Here is an 18,053-nt window from a genome sequence, read left to right as displayed (position 1 = left end):
ATAGGTGGGTTTTTTGTTTTGTTTTTAAATAATAAGGAAAATCTAACCCAGTGAACATTGCCAGACCTGAATGTTAGACAAACAAGATATCCAGGAGTCACAGGAATTCAGTCTTGAACTCTTCTAGCTTGCCCTTACCAGAGTATCAGTGTATCCTAAGAAAGAAAAGTTTGCATGATATAATGGGAAGACCCAAGACAGTCTTCTGTGGACTCCACCCTCTTTTAGAAAGGAGTCTTAACTGCAAAAAAACTGAAAGCAACTCTGTTCTGTTTTAAATAGAAAAATAATTTATTAAAGGATTTTAAGTTTCTTTGATAGCCAGAGAAACAAGATTTGGAGGCAACCTCACCAGGAACCATGTCCTAAATCACACTGCAGAGCTCACCACTGATGCTGCCACCCTGGGCTAGACAATGCAGCTTGCATCACCAAGACTATTGTTGTTAGACAACAGGCCTAGGTACCACGTTAGAACCTGCAATGTCACCCCCTCTGAAAACAGGATACAGTCTCCCCCAACCTTGCCAGAATGAATGCCTCCATTCCTTTAGGGTTCAAGCTTTGGTATCTGACTGGTGGATCTCAGGATACATGACTATGCTCCAGCTTCTGTAGGGGGAGATAGGGACTCAAATGGGGACTCCCCTGCCTAAACATTGAGAAATATGTTCAAAGGTACTGATGGCCAACAGAAACAGACCCGAGTCCACTCTTTAGCTGACACTAGAAGGAGAAAGATTTTTTCTGACTAGCCAGTGAGCCTCGGTAATTGGAAACTAAGACAAGATTTAAACCTGGGCAGTTTGGATCTCAAGCTTTTATTCTTACATACTAGAGAATTCTGCCAAGGTAAGTGATCTTATCTAGGCCAACAAACTGGTAGAACTTGGACACATCTAACTCATAACAAGTTAATTTTGGATGCATCTTAGTCCTTTACCATAAAATGCGCGAAAAAGACCAGAATTTAGTTTATTCTTTGCTCTAGAAACTGTTCTTTCATTGCTAACGAAGAAGTGGATATTAAGATGTTCACTGTAGCATTGATTATAATGGCAAATAGTTGGAAAACACAACACACATCAAGAAAAGAATGGGAATAAATAAAATGTGGTATACAATATGATGGAATATACACAGTTAAAAGGAACAAACTCGATCAACATATATAAACATGGTTAGAGCTCAAAAATATGTTCAGTGACAAAAGCAAGTTGTCCAACAATATGCACAGTATGACCTATTTACTCTTTTTTTTTTTAAAGTGGGCTCCGTGCTGGGCTTGAACTCAGGACCCTGAGATCAAGATCTGAGCTGATATCAAGAGTCAAACATTTAGGGGCGCCTGGGTGGCTCAGTTGGTTGAGCGACTGCCTTCGGCTCGGGTCATGATCCCGGAGTCCCGGGATCGAGCCCCGCATCGGGTTCCCGGCTCGGCGGGGAGCCTGCTTCTCGTCTGACCCTCCCCCCTCTCATGCTGTTTCTCTCTCGCTCGCTCTCTAATAAATAAATAAAATCTTTAAAAAAAAAAAAAAAGAGTCAGACATTTAACTAGCTGAGCCAACCAGGTGCCCCATTACTCTATTTTTAAAACAGACAAAACAATACATTATATTGTTTGTGGGCAAATATATGTATAGTAACAAAATTTTAAAATTTCATTTATTTTTTTCTTTTCAAATTTTTATTTAAATTCTAGTTAGTTAACATAGAGTGTAACATTGATTTCAGGAGTAGAATTTAGTGAATCTTCACTTACATATAACATCGGTGTTCATCATAGCAAGTGTCCTCCTTAATGCCCATCACCCATTTAGCCCATCCCCAAACCACTCCCTCCATCAACCCTCAATTTGTTCTCTATCATTAAGAGTCCTTATGGGGGGTGCCTGGATGGCTCAGTCTGTTAAGCATCTGCCTTCCACTCACGTCATGATCCCAGGGTCCTGGGATCAAGCCCCACACTGGGCTCCCTGTTCAGCGGGGAGCCTGCTTCTCCCTCTGCCCCTCCCCCTGCTCATGCTCTCTCTCAAATAAATAAAATCTTAAAGAAAAGTCTCTTACGGCTTGTTTCCCTCTCTCTCTTTTCCCCCCCCTTCCTCTATGTTCATCTGTTTCTTATATTCCACATATGAGTGAAATCATGGTATTTGTCTTTCTCTGACTTATTTCACTTAGCATAATACACTCTAGCTCCAACCACTTCATTGCAAATGGCAAGATTTCATTCTTTCTGATGGCTGAGTAATATTCCATTGTGTGTATATGTGTGTGTGTATATATATTGTTAATAATGCTGCTATGAACATTGAGGTGCATGTACCCCTTCAAATCTGTACTTTTATATCATTTGGGTAAATATCTAGTGGTATAACTGTTGGATTGTAGGGTAGTTCTATTTTTAACTTTTTGAGGAAACTCCATACTGTTTTCCAGAGTGGCTGCACCAGTTTGTATTCCCACCAACAGTGCAAGAGGGTTCCCTTTGCCCTCATCCTCGCTAACACTTGCTTCTTGTGTTGCTAATTTTAGCCATTCTGATAGGTGTGAGGTGATATGTCATCATGGCTTTGATTTGTATTTCCCTGATGATGAGTGAATAACAATTTTTTAAAGTGTGGACTAGAAGAATCTGCACCAAATTCATGACTGTAGATGTGCTTGGGCAGGGAAGGAGGTGAACAGGACTGAGAAGAGGGACAACTTTATTTGTCATTCTATTTGATTAAAAATATTTGAAGCAAACATGATAAAATGTTAACATTTGTCCATTCTGAGCGGCAGAACATATATAAAGTTTTCTCCAGATTAAAAAAAGAGAAGAGAGGAGAAAAAGGAGATGAATGGAAAAGAGGGGAAGGGATGGATCTCAAGTTTCAGATAGAAAGACAAAGCATCTGATTATTTAAGAAGCAATTCCTTCCAGATGCCCTGTCTATAAATGAACTCCCCTAAGCCATCCAAGTGGGAATTCCAACACAAACTCATTGTGAACAGGCTTGATTTTGAACAACTTAGTTTCTTTCTTGCTTTTGAGCCTTCAACCCTGTTTATCCTTGACATTGGTCTTTAGTACTTTGCCCTTTAGAGCCTGTCATTTTTCTGGCTTCAGCCTGGATCTTCTTGATGAAATCCGGTTTTCCTCCCTGGGAATGTTATCTCTGCCACTTCAGCCCACTTCTCTGCTACTGCTATTAATAGATTTTATTTTGTGCTTAACAGACTCCTTTTATCCTTAAAAATCTTTTCTACTGAGATAGGTACTATTGTGACCCTCATCATTAGGTACAGAAACAAAGATACAGAGGGTTAAGCTCTAGATCACATGACCAATAAATGAGTATGAAGACACATCATTTACTTATCTGTTCTTCTGTTCATAGGCATCAATGAGATTTTCAGTTATTTATCATTATAAATAATGCTGCAGTGAACATCCTGTATATGCCTCTTTGTGCACCTGCACAAGTTTCTAGGGTATACACCTTGAAGTGGAATTGCAGCATTATAGGGAATAAGCATTCTCAACTTTGCTACATTTTGCCAAATTGCTCTAAGTGATGATTCTAATTTATACTCCCCAGCCCCACCCCAGCAGTGTTAACCAATATTGTTTCCACCTCCCAGAGAAGTGAAACTTTAAAATTTTTATTAATATGATAGGTGTGAAATAGAACTTCACTGTGGTTTTCATTTGCATTTCCTTGATTCCTCTTAAGGTTAAACTCCTTTTAAAGTCTTCTATGAATTGCCTGTCTATACACTTTACCATTTCTATACTGTGTTATCTGTTATTTTTGTCTTTTTAGGAATCCTTTACATATTAAATACCAATCCTTTGTCTATAACCCGCAGTGTAAATACCTTCTCCCAGCCTGTGGCTTGTCATTTCCTCCATGGGATCTTCTGTAATACAGATTCTTTTTCTTTTTTTTAATCTAGTCAAATTTTCCAATCTTTTACTTACAGTTAAACTTATTTTGTCCTACCTAAAAAAATATATATTTTTACACCCTGACATAAAATAATTCTCTTAAATTTTTCCCCCAAAGAGTTAAAATTTTGCTTTGGACATCCAGGTCTAAATTAGCTGGAGTCACATTTGTGTATGGTGAGATGTGGTGCTCTAGTTGTATCTTTCCCCTATATGGTTCACAATTTTCCCCAGGACCATTTCCCACATAGTCCATCTGCTGATCTGTATCACCATCTCTCTTTTTTTTTTTTTAAAGTGTGTATTTTATTTATTTGTACTTAAACCTATAAACCAATCAACCAAGCTGGTACTATTATCATGACACATTAAAATACAAAACATCTTTCTACAAATACTAGAATAATGAACAAATTAGCAGTTCTAGTAAAACATCACAAGGGACAGAGGAAATCAATGAAACACATTATAGCTTAACCCTTCACCGTTAGAGGTTATTAACAAGAAAAGCCTCACAATCTCAGAAAATACAAATTATCCTTCATCACACGTCTTTGTATCTTCACTTCCTATTCTTGAGGTTAGATTCTAGAGCCTAAAGATATCCACATTAGTATTGTATCTAGTTATCCATAGCGAGAAACACCTTTTATCATGTTGTCCATAGAGCCAACGCTACTGAAACCTCTTTGACTCCAATCATACCCCCTCAATGGACACAGTAAGAATAATGGGAAACAGAATATCGAGGCAGAGATATATGGTTTAGCAATGAACAAAACTAAGAAGTCAGTGAAAAGAAAGCAGAAACTTAAAAGCTTCCTGTCACCTGACTCACACTCTTGCTCTCCTTTGGCCAGTGGTTTTTCTGCCACTTCTTACATTTCATTCTCTGGTTCTGGAACCAGGTCTTCACCTGCTTATAGCTAAGGTTCAGAATGTTGGAAAGTTCTTGCATCTGCTGGAGACTGAGGTATTTCTGTCTCTGAAATCAATCATTGAGGACATAGAGTTGGGTCTGAGAGAACACGGTCCTGATCTTCTGTTTCTTGCCCTGGGACGTATCTTCCTTCCTCACTGTTCTCTCCTCTCCAGAAGTGGGTGGTGGTTTTACCCTGGGACTCGTGGAGGAGTCGGGGCTGTCCTGAACAAGGAGATCCATGGACGGAGGAAGAGGAGAGACGGTCTCCACGTGGGGTGTCTCAGTAGATGACATTTGCAGGGATGCATAATTTTCTTCAGGCCCGTAAATCTCAGGCATTGGAGAAGAGTCCCTAGAACTGGGTGCTTTGGGGCCAGGCGGGCATAGGGGCAGAGCTGGATCTACACTCATGTTGGTGAGTTAAGAGTAGACGGAAAAAAAAAAAGAGCGAGATTGTAAGAAAGGCCCAGGCTTATGGATCTAGGTGGAAGAGCTGACTCACCATCTAAGCTGTCTCATTATTCCATGTGTTTATTTCTGCATTTATGTCACACTGTTTTAATTACTTAACTTCATTATAAATATTGATATCTGATAAGGCATGTCTCCCTGCTTGTTCATCTTTAAAATATCTCTTGACTCTTCTTGGCCCTTTGCTCTTTTATATAAAATTTTGAGTCAGCTTATTAAGTTCCACAAAAATGGAATTTTTAATTGTATCAACACTTATCAATCCAAGATTTATATTAATATTATGGATTAATTTGGTAAAATCAACCTTTTATGTTGAGTACCTATTCACAAAAGATATAAATATTTCCATCTATTTAGGTCTTCTTTAATATCTTTTGATAAAATGTCAAAATACTTCAAAGATCTTGTACATGTTCAATTATATTTGTTCCTTGGCACTTTATGTTTCTTATTGCCCTTAAAAATAATTTTTATTTTAAAAATTTACATTAATAAAATAAACAAGTGCTTGGGTGGCTCAGTAAGTTAAGCATCTGCCTTTGGCTCAGGTCATGATCCTAGGGTCCTTGGATTGAGCCCAGCATTGGGCTCTCTGCTCAGTGGGGAGCCTGCTTCTCCCTCTCCCTCTGCCTACTACTCTGCCTACCTGTGCTCCCTCTCTCTCTGTCAAATAAAATCTTAAAAAAATAATAAAAAATAAACAAGTCACAGGGATGAAAAGTACAGTATAGGGAATATACTCAATAATACTATAATAACTTTGGTAACAGAGTAACTATATTTATTGTGGTGAGCATTTTGTAATGTATATAATTGTCAAATCACTATTGTACATCTGAAACTAATATTACATGTCAACTGTACTTCAATTAAAAATAAAAGGAAAAAAATACATAGACCTAACTTACTGGTATAAAGGAATGTAACTGATTTTTGTCTAAGAATCTTTTATCAAATACCCTTGATGAATTCCACTATTAATTTCAATAACATGTCAGTCAATTCTTCTGGATTCTCTTAATCATCCTTCCCCCTTTTTTCTTTCCTTTTTTTTTTTTTAATTTTATTATGTTATGTTAGTCACCATACAACACATCATTAGTTTTTGATGTGGTAATCCACAATCCATTGTTTTCGTATAACACCAAGCGCTCCATGCAGTACATGCCCTCCTTAATACCCATCACTGGGCTAACCAATCCCCCTCCCCGCTGATGTTGTTTTTATAGATTGTCCCTGTAAATTTCTGTTGTATATCACTCTTGGGGTCTTTCTCCTTTTATAGAACCCCCCTTAATATTTCTTGCAGGGCTGGCTTAGTGGTCACATTTTCTTTCAGTTTCTGCCGGTCGTGGAAGCTCTGCATCTCTCCATCCATTCTAAATGACAGCCTTGCCAGATAAAGTATTCTTGGCTGCATGTTCTTCTCATTTAGTACCCTGAATATGTCTTCCCAGGCCTTTCTGGCTTGCTAGGTCTCTGTGGATAGGTCTGACATTATTCTGATGTTCCTTCCTCTGTACGTAAGGAATCTCTTCCCCCTAACTGCCCTTAAGATGGTTTCCTTGGTTCTAAGATTTGCAAGTTTTACTATTACATGCCGGGGTGTTGGCCTGTTTTCCTTGATCTTGGGAGGGGTCCTCTCTGCCTCTAGGATGCGAATGTTTGTTTCATTCCCCAGCTTAGGGAAGTTCTCAGCTACGATTTGCTCAAATACATCTTCTAGTCCTCTCTCTCTCCACTCCCTCCATGATTCCAATTATTCTGACACTGGAATGCTTCATGGTGTCACTTATTTCTCTGATTCTATTTTCATGGATTCTGAGTTGTTTTTCCCTGGCCTCCTCTTTTCCCTTTTTATCTATTATACTGTCTTCCAGGTCGCTTATTCATTCTTCTGCCTCACTTACCCTGTTAGATTAACTAGATTGGATTGGATCTCATTGATAGCATTTTTAAGTTCTGCCAATTCAGCTTTCATTTCTGCCCTTAGAGACTCCTTGTTGCCATTAATTGATTTCTCCATTCCAGCCATTGTCTTCACAATTGCTAGCCTGAGTTCTGTCTCTGACATCTTGGTTATATCTGCATCCATTTGTAAATCTGCAGCATAAGTCATAATCTCTGAGTCTTTTCTATTTTGGGGGCTCCTCCTCCTAGTCATTCTGTTGATGGGTGTTTGAGGGAATGTATAGAGTCGGAATTATTGACCAGAACCCAAGTAAGATGCACCTGTTTTCTTGGGACCTTAGGGTTGCTGGCCTCTTGTTTTCCCAGCCTGTCTTCTGCGGGAGGGGCCTGCCACGCTGTTACTCAGGCAACCCTGTTTGGGCGGAGTTGCCTGGGGCCCCCCTGTGGTGGGGGATGGGCTCAGTGGGAATCAGCTTTTGGGGCTTTTGTTCTCTGGTGGCTTTCCCTGGCAGCTTTCTGCGTCTCTTCTGCGAGTCAGAGCAGAAGAGACCGTTTCTAACCCTCTGCCTCAGAGCAGAGAGACCTCAGTCTGTTCTTCAGTGAGCTCTCCAGGCCACACTGTCTCCATTTCTGTCCGTGCTGCTATAAACTGCAGCACCCTGGGTTGTGTGTCCCTCCGCAGCGCCCCCGGTCCTGCCTCCAGGTCGGGGTATGTCTCTGCCCTTTGTGCTTCTAAAACTGCCAGCAGCTCCCAGTTCACACGCTAGTGGCCCCGCTGCTCAGGGTTTCCGTCCAGGGGCTGCAGTTCGCAGGTGCAACCCCGCCACTCCGGTTTCTGCCCCAGGGGCTGCCCTAAAGTCCTTTCCCCTCTGCTACCGGTCTGCGAGGCTGTCGCTCACTGGCGATGTAGGATCCCCACAGCCAGGCAACCTCCCGCTGCCGCTTATCCTCCGATATCTGCCCGCGGAATCATGGCTCCCTGCTTCGGACTTTGAAACCAACCACCTGCAATATTCTGTTTGTAGAGATCCAGATCTTCTTACATCTCAGGCTGATTTCGTGGGTGCTCAGAGTGGTCACCAGCTCAATTCCGGGGACCAGTTGGAATAGGGTCCCCTACTCCTCCACCATCTTTCCTCTCCCCTTCCTCTTTTTTTGTTTCTTGATCTAAAAAAGGAATGTGTCTAACTTTTCTTCATTTAGAAAATTGATTACCATTAGTTTTTGGTGTATAGAAATTAAGGTAGCTCTCATTTACTCCTAGTTTCCTTAGGGTTTATTTTTTAATTATTTTAGGTGTTAACTTACCAAATGCTCTTTCTACATCTATTGAAACAGTCATGTCATTTTTCTCTTTTATTCCATTGAAGGGATGAGTTATATTAAGAGATTTCTCAGATTTTAGAATATCCTTGCATTCTTGAAATTACTTGATCATAATATATTTTAATATGCCATTTGATTTAATTAACTAATAGTTGACTTATAATTTTATATCTTTGTCAATAAGTGAAAATGGGCCTATAACTTTCTTTCCTTGTCCTTTCCTTATTCAATTTTGGGAACAAGGTTAAACTAACCTCATTAAAAAAAAGGAGTTGGGGTATCTTTTTCTCCTATTTTCAGAAACAACTTAAACAAGTATTATCTACTCCCCAAAAGCTTTGTGGAATTCAACTATAATACTCTCTGAGCCTGGAGGTTTTAGGGTGATTGGGGGAGACCTCTGATGACTACCATTTTCATTTCTTTAGTGATTATTAACCTGTTCAAGTTATCTTTTTGTGACAATATTAGTATTTTCTATTTTTACCAGAAATTCACTTTTATAGGTTTCAAATGTGTTATTAGCATCTAGTTGTAAAAAATATTCTGTGTCATATGGATACAATTAGCTACAAAGAAGGCTGAGAAACATAGTTTTTATTCTGGGTAATCATGTGTCTAGCTAAAAATGAATCATTTTTCTTAGGAAAATTAAAAATGGATATTAGTAGACAAGTTATAGTCATCTTCATAGCTTCCATGATTAGCAACATGCTCCAGGAGATGGACTAATGCCAGGGACTGAGTTTGTGTCCTCCTGGTAGGTTTAAGAGGCAAGGTCTAGAGGTAGGTTAAGAGGTAGGGTTAAGGGCAGATGCCAGAGCCTATGGTGCCATAAATTGGAATTAGCATGCCTATATTTCTCTTCACAAGGCAATTGGGTCCCTCAGGAACCCCCACTTAGTCTTTTACCCTAGAAATAGGCTGTTCTATTTAAAGTTTTCTTCCTTGTTCTATTCCCCTGGGTCTCAAGGAATGGAAGGGCAGAGGCCAGTGAGGGCAGAGGCAGGACCACCCCCAGGTGTCCCAACCCCAGTATCAAGACACCATGCCAGCCCCTGGAGTCTCAGGCCACCCCATGGAGAAGGCAAGGAAAAGAGGGAAAGGGAAAATGCCATTTGAATAGCGCCATTAGACAAAAGCGGTTATGTTTTAAAACAGAAGGTAGTGAATCAAAGCAAATTGGCAAGTGTAAGTTTTCTGCCATTAGCAAAGACTGAATTGAGCCAAAGAGATATAAGGAAAAGCACCCGTCCCCCTTTTAGCACACCCAAACTGAAATAGTGAATTTCATACTTGAGACAAACCTCACTTTGGCTTTTATCTTTTTGGTTTAAGCATTTTTAAAAATCATTTAAACTGGGGCACCTAGGTGGCTCAGATGGTTAGGCATCTGCCTTCGGCTCAGGTCATGATCCCAGGGTCCTGGGATCGAGCCCCGCATCGGGCTCCCTGCTCCGCGGGAAGCCTGCTTCTCCCTCTTCCACTCCCCCTGCTTGTGTTCCCTCTCTCGCTTATCTCTCTCTGTCAAATAAATAAAATCTTTAAAAAAAAATCATTTAAACTTTCTCGTTCTACCTGTTTTGTTGTTTATTGATCACTAAATTATTTCTTTTTAAGCTTTTCTGCCTTTTCCTCTATGTTCTCTATTTTACTGATTCATCTTTATTTTATCATTGATTCATCTTTATTTTATCTTCTCTTTTATTAAATGTTTATTAAAATCTCATCTACTTATCTTTTTAGAGTTAACATATATTTGCAATGAATAGCAAATTCTATATAGCTAGGTCTGTAAGGTAATGTCTTCAACCACCAGTTCAACACTTTAAAAAAGAAAATGGTGTAACAATTATTTAAAATGGAAGATAAGCCAGGCAATTTAATATAGATCTGTATAATTTAACTTAATCTGTATAACTGTATAACTGTATAACCGTGTAGCTTAACTCCATCAAAGATGGAGTCTGGAAGCCCTGAAGGGGGAGCTCTCACACACTACCACTTGTCACAAGAGCATACCTCACATTCCCTAACAGGAAGAAGCTTACTTTACAGACCACAGCATGTAGAAGGAAGAATCTCTCCTCGCCCAGCAACAGCTCAGCCAATGAGAATGCAGCAACATGGCCCCTCCCAGCTCTTTGGCCCTATAAATGCAAGCCCTTCTCTTCTGTTCTCTAGATTTGTCTGTAATTTGTCATAGTTTTCTTGTGGAAATTCCTGTTATTCCCGAATAAGCTCATTTTGCTGGTGAAATAACTGGCTCTTCTGTTTTTTAAGGTCAACATTACATGGCAATCACAAAGGTACCTGCAGGAGATAAACCCCTATGGGACTAACAACCCCCCCCCAAACTGTGTTAGGTACTCACATGAGCTCCCGTGCTCTCTCTCTCTGCTTCCATGGGTCATCTCTTTCCTTTCAGTTCAGTGAGTCTCCTCTTAGATCCGAGCTCCCTCCTTCTGGTTGACTTTTGGTCTGACTTTACTCAGGATCTGGTTTTTTGTTGTTGTCATTTTTATGAAGGCATTGTCCCTCCTGGTGAGTACTCTTCTGCTTTCTGAACCTCTGGTTTTGAGTAATGGTATCCCAATCTGTTAAAATTTTTCAGGGGGGTCTTCCTTCTGGGACCCTGGCTGGTTTTACATTTAAAAATTACAGTTCCAGGGTGCCTGGGTGGCTCAGATGGTTAAGTATCTGCCTTCGGCTCAGGTCATGATCCCAGGGTCCTGGGATCCAGCCCCACATCAGGCTCCTGGCTCAGTGGGGAGCCTGCTTCTCCTCCTCCCTCTGCCTCCCTCCCTGCTCATGCTCTCTCTCTCCCTCTCTGTATCTCTGTGTCTCAAGTGGATAAATAAAATCTTTAAAAAAAAAATTACAGTTCCTTCTCATGCACGTTTTTAACTAATTGGGCCAACATAACAATACATAATTTAGAACTCCTGTGACCATTATGGGGGATTTTTGATCTCCTCAAACTTGCTTTTCTTAGAACCAAGTTAGGAGGCCATGACTGTAAAATAAAACACACTGAATGGGATGCCTATTTCAATTGTTATCTTGAGGCTTCCAAGAATATTCAGGACTCTAAAATCCCCTCTTTACAAAGTACCATTTCTAAACTAACCAAGGCACACAAACAAAAGAAATTTAAGAAGGTTTCGAGGCCTTCCTCTCCCATCCCTTTTGTCTTTATCTCTACCTCCTTTATACCATCTAATTCCTCATTCCAGTTCTCTCACTAAACTTTCCTTTTTCTTGGAATGTCTCCCTGCTCCCTCCTCCTCTAAGGCCATTAGAACCTGCCCTTTTAAAATTAAATCCTCTGAGGATTCTCATGCTAAGCACCTAATTTCCTATGTCCCCTGGACTAAGGCCATACTATAAGCCAAAATCAAAGATTTTCCTAGAATTACTGAAAATCCTCATAAATTTGCCAAGAACTTAATATAGTCACCCAGACTTACTAACCGGGTTCCTCAATTTGTACCAACTAGTTCACATGCTCATTGGTGAAGGCCAAGCCCAACAGTGGATGAAACAGCTAACTGGGACGATTCTGTTTTCAGAATCTTTACAAACTGTGCATGTAACTGCCTTGTTATATGATCAGGCTCAGCAATCACTAAACTACTTCACCTGGGAATCCCAGCACTTTCCCAAAACCTGTTGATTGAAATAAGATTCAGGCTTGTACTCAAAAATGCAGTGAACCTGTGCATAACTATTAGCATCAACTCCCAATTGTTTTCAAGGAAAATTCTGGCCTTCCTATGGATGTTGAGTCCACTCAGGTAGCCTTCTACTCTATGTTCATTAACAGATTGAACTGAGATCTTTCCCTTGTGGTGAAAATGCAAATCACCTCGCTGTACCCTAGAGGATTCAATTAACAGGAAGGCCACTAAAATCCTTATTTTTCAATTCCAATAAATGGTGGCGTCTAAACAAAACCAAACCCCTCCCGGTCTCTGCCACTATTGCAAAAATCCAGGATGTTGAAAGAAAGATTGTTACAAACTTAAGCACTCCAGGTGCCCTTAGCCCTCTAACCAGCCTTTTCAGTGCCCTCCTAACTCCCAATCTGAGGACTCCAAGGAATCACAGGGCCTTCTTCCAATCCTTCCTCATAACCAGCTTGGATAAGTAACTCTCCAGATTGGGAATGAATTTCTGTCATTGACACTGGAGCTACAAGCTTGGTGCTCAACCCTACTGTTATTAAACAGCTCCTGCTTCCAAGTATTGAAATAATTCAAATAGCAGAGGTCTCTAACAAACTTCAACAGGTTTCTATCTCTAAGCCCATTTTTTTTTTTCCTTTTGTTTAGGCCCTCTGAAAGATACTCATTCTTTTCTCCTTAGTTCCCCCACCCTTGTGCATATATTGAGCTGTGATTTCTTAGAGAACTATCTTGCTGGAATTTCTTTCTCCCAAAAGGGGGAGATAATTTTAGAATTTGATAGCAGCAACCAAATAGCCAACTAGGTGAATCAAATGACCCTTCAACATCTTTTATTTGCTCCTTCTCTGATGGCACTAGAGCTAATTTTAAGGACACTAGCAATTTGTCCCTATTGGATCAGCTTTCACCCTCATTATGGGCAAAATCTTCAACTGATATTGGTAGAATCCACAGTGCATCTCCAATTAAGATCCAAGTATATCCCTCAAGATCCAAGTATATCCCTTAAGATCTCTGCCAGAACTAATCAATACACTATAAACAGAGAAGCCCTTCAAGGCATTAGGCCCACAATAGAATATTATGACCAAGGGCCTTCTCCACCCTGCACTAGTCCTTGTAATACTCCTTTTTGCCCATGAGGAAACCCAATAGAGATTTATCCAGGATCTCTGAGCCATAAACAATATTGTCATCCTTCATCACCCTGTTGTTCCAAATCCCCATACTTTGTTAGATTATATTCATGTAGTGCCTTATTTAGCATCCCTGTGGATAAGGCCAGCCAGTATCTCTTTGCCTCAACTGGGGAAGGGAAATGTTATACCTGACAGTAATGCTTCAAAACCTTAAAGTCCTTTCCAAACCTTAAAAGCAGATTTAGATGATATAAAGTTACCTAGAGACTGTACTTTATGACAATATATAGACAACTTCTCTGCTCCCCTTCTCAGGCCTCTGCAGGAAGACAGCATTCACTTGTTAAAACTTCTAGCCTTATGGGGACAACAAAATCTCCAAGGAGAAATTGTGGTTTGCTTAAACTCAGGTTTGATATTTGGAGCACCTGCTTTTAGAACAAGGGCTATATTTAGGTCTAAATGGGTTTCATGGTATCCTGAACTTTTCTAAACCCAAAACCAAGTGCCAGTTGCAAGGTTTTCTTGGGCTAGCGGGCCACTATCAAAATTGGATTCCAAACTTCCCTCTTATGACCCAACCCCAATGTGTTTTATCAAAAACAACAAGCCTGACCCTATTATTTGGGAAGATCAGGGTAAACTTAACCTTGAAAGCTCTAAAGGAAAGCTTGATAAATTCTCCTGCCCTTGGACATACCAATTATCAACTTCCATTTTTTCTTTTTGTATTTGAAAGGGAAGGGAACTCCCTTGGGGTACTCACCCAAAAACATGGAACCACCATCAACTGATAGGGTATTATAGCCAACAGCTAGATCCTGTGGCACAAAGATACCCCCCTTGCCTCAGGGCTATTCCTGCCACCACCCTGTTAGTCAAGGCCACTGGAGAGCTAGTCATGGGATACCTTCTAACAATCTATCACCCCATGCAGTAGAAGCACCCCCTGCATTCTCATCAAACCCAACGCATTTTGGCCAGTCCTCTCTCCTCCTATGAAATCCTCTTGCTAACCATTCCTCATTTAACTCTTTGTCACTGGAATAATCTTAACCATGTAACCCTTCTTCCCACTGCTATGGATGATACTCTTCATGATTGGCAGATCACCTCCTGACCCCCTGTGATGATTTATAGGAAACTCCTTTGGATAATGCTGACTTTTTGTGATGTACTGATGGTTCTTATTTAAAAGGTGAAAATGGTAAATGCTATTCTATTGCAACTCCCTACAAAGTTGTCAAGGCTGAACTTTGCCCTTGGCTACCTTGGCTCAACAGGCTGGATTGTACACTCTTGCTTAGGCCTGCATTTCAGCAAGGGAAAAAATTGCAAACATTAATACTGGTAGAAGGTATGCCTTTGCAGTAGCTCATGACTCTGGAATGACATGGTATTTAGTGAGGTTTCCTCCTTTCCAGTGGGGGAAAAAAAAACCCAGCCTTTATGTCCAGGATTATTAGATGCCATATCCTTGCCAGCTGCTTTATCCATTTTCAAGGTACCTGGGCATTCCTGATATGATTGTCTGGAGGCTAAAGGAAACCACCTCGCTGATATTTCTTCAAAGAGCATGCTTTCAAAGGAAGGAACAACCAAGCCTATGCATGGTCCAAAGGAATGTTCCCCCAAGTGATAATCTAGAAAAATTGACCAGAGATGCCCAAACTGGCCTCCCAAAAGGAAAAACAATATTGGAAATCTAATAACTGTTGGTTCAATTAAAAACAAAACAAAACAAAACTCTGGCTTGGGCCAAATAATAATCCAGTTCTGCCAGAGACTATCTAAAGTTCCTATTACTACTGTATATACATTGAACTGTTGGTCTACTGATAAAATGATAAACTTCCTGAACCAATACTGGTGGGGATATATTAACAAGCCTGCAAAAACTGCCTACTTTGCTTGCCCCCCTGCCTGAAGTACAATTCAGGAAAACCTGTTCACACTGCTCCCAGACACTTTAAATTGTCCAATGGACTACTTGAGATTTGGCAAGTGGATTTTATTCAGCTACCCCCATTTCATGGATATTAATATGTCTTGGTAATGGTTTGTATGTTTTCTCATTAAACTGAAGTCTTACCTTGTAGATAGCTACTGCTAGTTCTGTGGCTAAACTCCTACTAGGAAAGATCACCCCTACCTGTGGAACCTCCCTCAAATCTCAGGTCTACCTTCTTTGGAACCCATAAACTCGTACCCTTTGAGATAATCATAGGATGCTCAATGAACTTGGCTCCTGCTTCTTCCAATCCACAGCTGGTAAAGGGGGGTTGTGTATAATCCAATATTGCAAAGGCCTAATAGTTTCTGTTGAGAATAACCATGCTTTAGTAGAAGAATCGGCAGCATGTTCCCAAAACACAAAGACCTTAAACACCACATCTTGCAGCCTGGAGATTTCATCTATCGAGGAAGACCTCTCCAGAAAGACTCTTCAATCCCACTGGACAGGCCCCTATCGGGTACCGTTAACCCACACTTGTGCCATCAAACTCCAAGGAATAGGCTCTTGGATCCATGTGTCACATCTAGAGAAAGCACTAAACCCTGACTTGACATACACACCAACTGATGACCTGAAAATAAAGATTTCCAGGAACTGAAGCAAACGACAGTTGAAGGGGACAGCTTTCCCAAGATGACTGGACTAGGCCTATATACATTTTTCTCACTGTTGCTTCTTACCTTATTTCCTCCCTTTCTTTCTTGGCCCAACATGTTGCAAAAGGGGAAAACCTTTCTGACTATTGGATCTGTCACCAGAAACTCCAATCTGTTCATAATGCCAGAGATCCCTTAGTCTTCCCTATTTAAATACTGTGTTCCCCTGTATCCAAGAGAAATACAAATGGGCTAACTCATTGAACTGTTACAAGGCTTTTAGAAAGGACACCTTTAGCCTGGGATGGTTCCTTGAAGAATGTCTGCTTCTCATCTTATTCTGTATAATCATTGGTAAGCTTTACACCTGTTGCCTGTCGAATCTTAATTGAAATGATAAGCCCACTAGAGTAATGCTAGCTCAGTGCTTTGAGGTGATTTCCAGTGCTTATCTACAATGGGAAATGACTGATAGGCTTCCCTCCTACCATTCCCTGTTACTCAAATGTGGCTTTAGTGCTTTCTAATCTATGCACTTTCCCCCTGATGTGGGATATGACAACCAGGAAAGGTCTTTCCTGGCACTCAGGATTGAAACCTCTAACTACAAAAAGCTACTCTTAACCAGCTATGCTTTTGAGGAAAGATCTTGATCAAAAAAGGAAACATAATTTTTTTTTTTTGGGAGGATGACCTATTTTTTTTTTATTATGTTACGTTAATCACCATACATTACATCATTAGTTTTTGATGTAGTGTTCCATGATTCATTGTTTGCATATAACACCCAGTGCTCCATGCAGAACGTGCCCTCTTTAATACCCATCACCAGGCTAACCCATCCTCCCACCCCCCTCCCCTCTAGAACCCTCAGTTTGTTTTCAGAGTCCATAGTCTCTCATGGTTCATCTCCCCCTCCGATTTCCCCCCTTCATTCTTCCCCTCCTGCTATCTTCTTCTTCTTTTTAAACATATAATGTATTATTTGCTTCAGAGGTACAGATCTGTGATTCAACAGTCTTGCACACTTCACAGCACTCACCATAGCACATACCCTCCCCAATGTCTATCACCCAGCCACCCCATCCCTCCCACCCCCCACCACTCCAGCAACCCTCAGTTTGTTTCCTGAGATTAAGAATTCCTCATATCGGGCGCCTGGGTGGCTCAGTCGGTTAAGCGACTGCCTTCGGCTCAGGTCATGATCCTGGAGTCCCTGGATCGAGTCCCGCATCGGGCTCCCTGCTCGGCAGGGAGTCTGCTTCTCCCTCTGGCCCTCCCCCCTCTCATGTGTTCTCTCTCATTCTCTCTCTCTCAAATAAATAAATAAAATCTTTAAAAAAAAAAAAGAATTCCTCATATCAGTGAGATCATATGATACATGTCTTTCTCTGATTGACTTATTTCGCTCAGCATAATACCCTCCAGTTCCAGCCACATTGTTGCAAAGGGCAAGATTTCATTCTTTTTATGGCTGCATAATATTCCATTGTATATATATATACCACATCTTCTTTTTTTTTTTTTTTTTTTTTAAAGATTTATTTATTCATTTGAGAGAGCGAGAATGAGAGAGAGTACATGAGAGGGGGGAGGGTCAGAGGGAGAAGCAGGCTCCTCGCTGAGCAGGGAGCCCGATGCGGGACTCGATCCCGGGACTCCAGGATCATGACCTGAGCCGAAGGCAGTCGCTTAACCAACTGAGCCACCCAGGCGCCCCTATACCACATCTTCTTTATCCATTCATCTGTCGATGGACATCTTGGCTCTTTCCACAGTTTGGCTATTGTGGACATTGCTGCTATAAACATCGGGGTGCACGTACCCCTTCAGATCCCTACATATGTACCTTTGGGGTAAACATCCAGTAGTGCAATTGCTGGATCATATGGTAGCTCTATTTTCAACTTTTTGAAGAACCTCCATACTGTTTTCCAGAGTGGCTGCACCAGCTTGCATTCCCACCAACAGTGTAGGAGGGTTCCCCTTTCTCCGCATCCCCGCCAACATCTGTCATTTCCTGACTTGTTAATTTTAGCCAT

The 18,053-nt window shown here is 40.8% G+C and overlaps 1 pseudogene; it reads right to left on the bottom strand.

Annotated features, from left to right (window-relative positions):
• Positions 1 to 4,748: 4,748 nt before the first annotated feature.
• LOC110590568 lies at positions 4,749 to 5,270 on the bottom strand (annotated as a pseudogene).
• Between the last annotated feature and the right edge of the window lie 12,783 nt (positions 5,271 to 18,053).

The sequence above is a fragment of the Neomonachus schauinslandi genome, chromosome 9 (assembly GCF_002201575.2).
Source record: "Neomonachus schauinslandi chromosome 9, ASM220157v2, whole genome shotgun sequence".
In the NCBI taxonomy this organism is placed as follows: Eukaryota; Metazoa; Chordata; class Mammalia; order Carnivora; family Phocidae; genus Neomonachus; species Neomonachus schauinslandi.
Note: the sequence above shows the minus strand (reverse complement) of the source record. Positions and strands in the feature narration are given on the sequence as shown.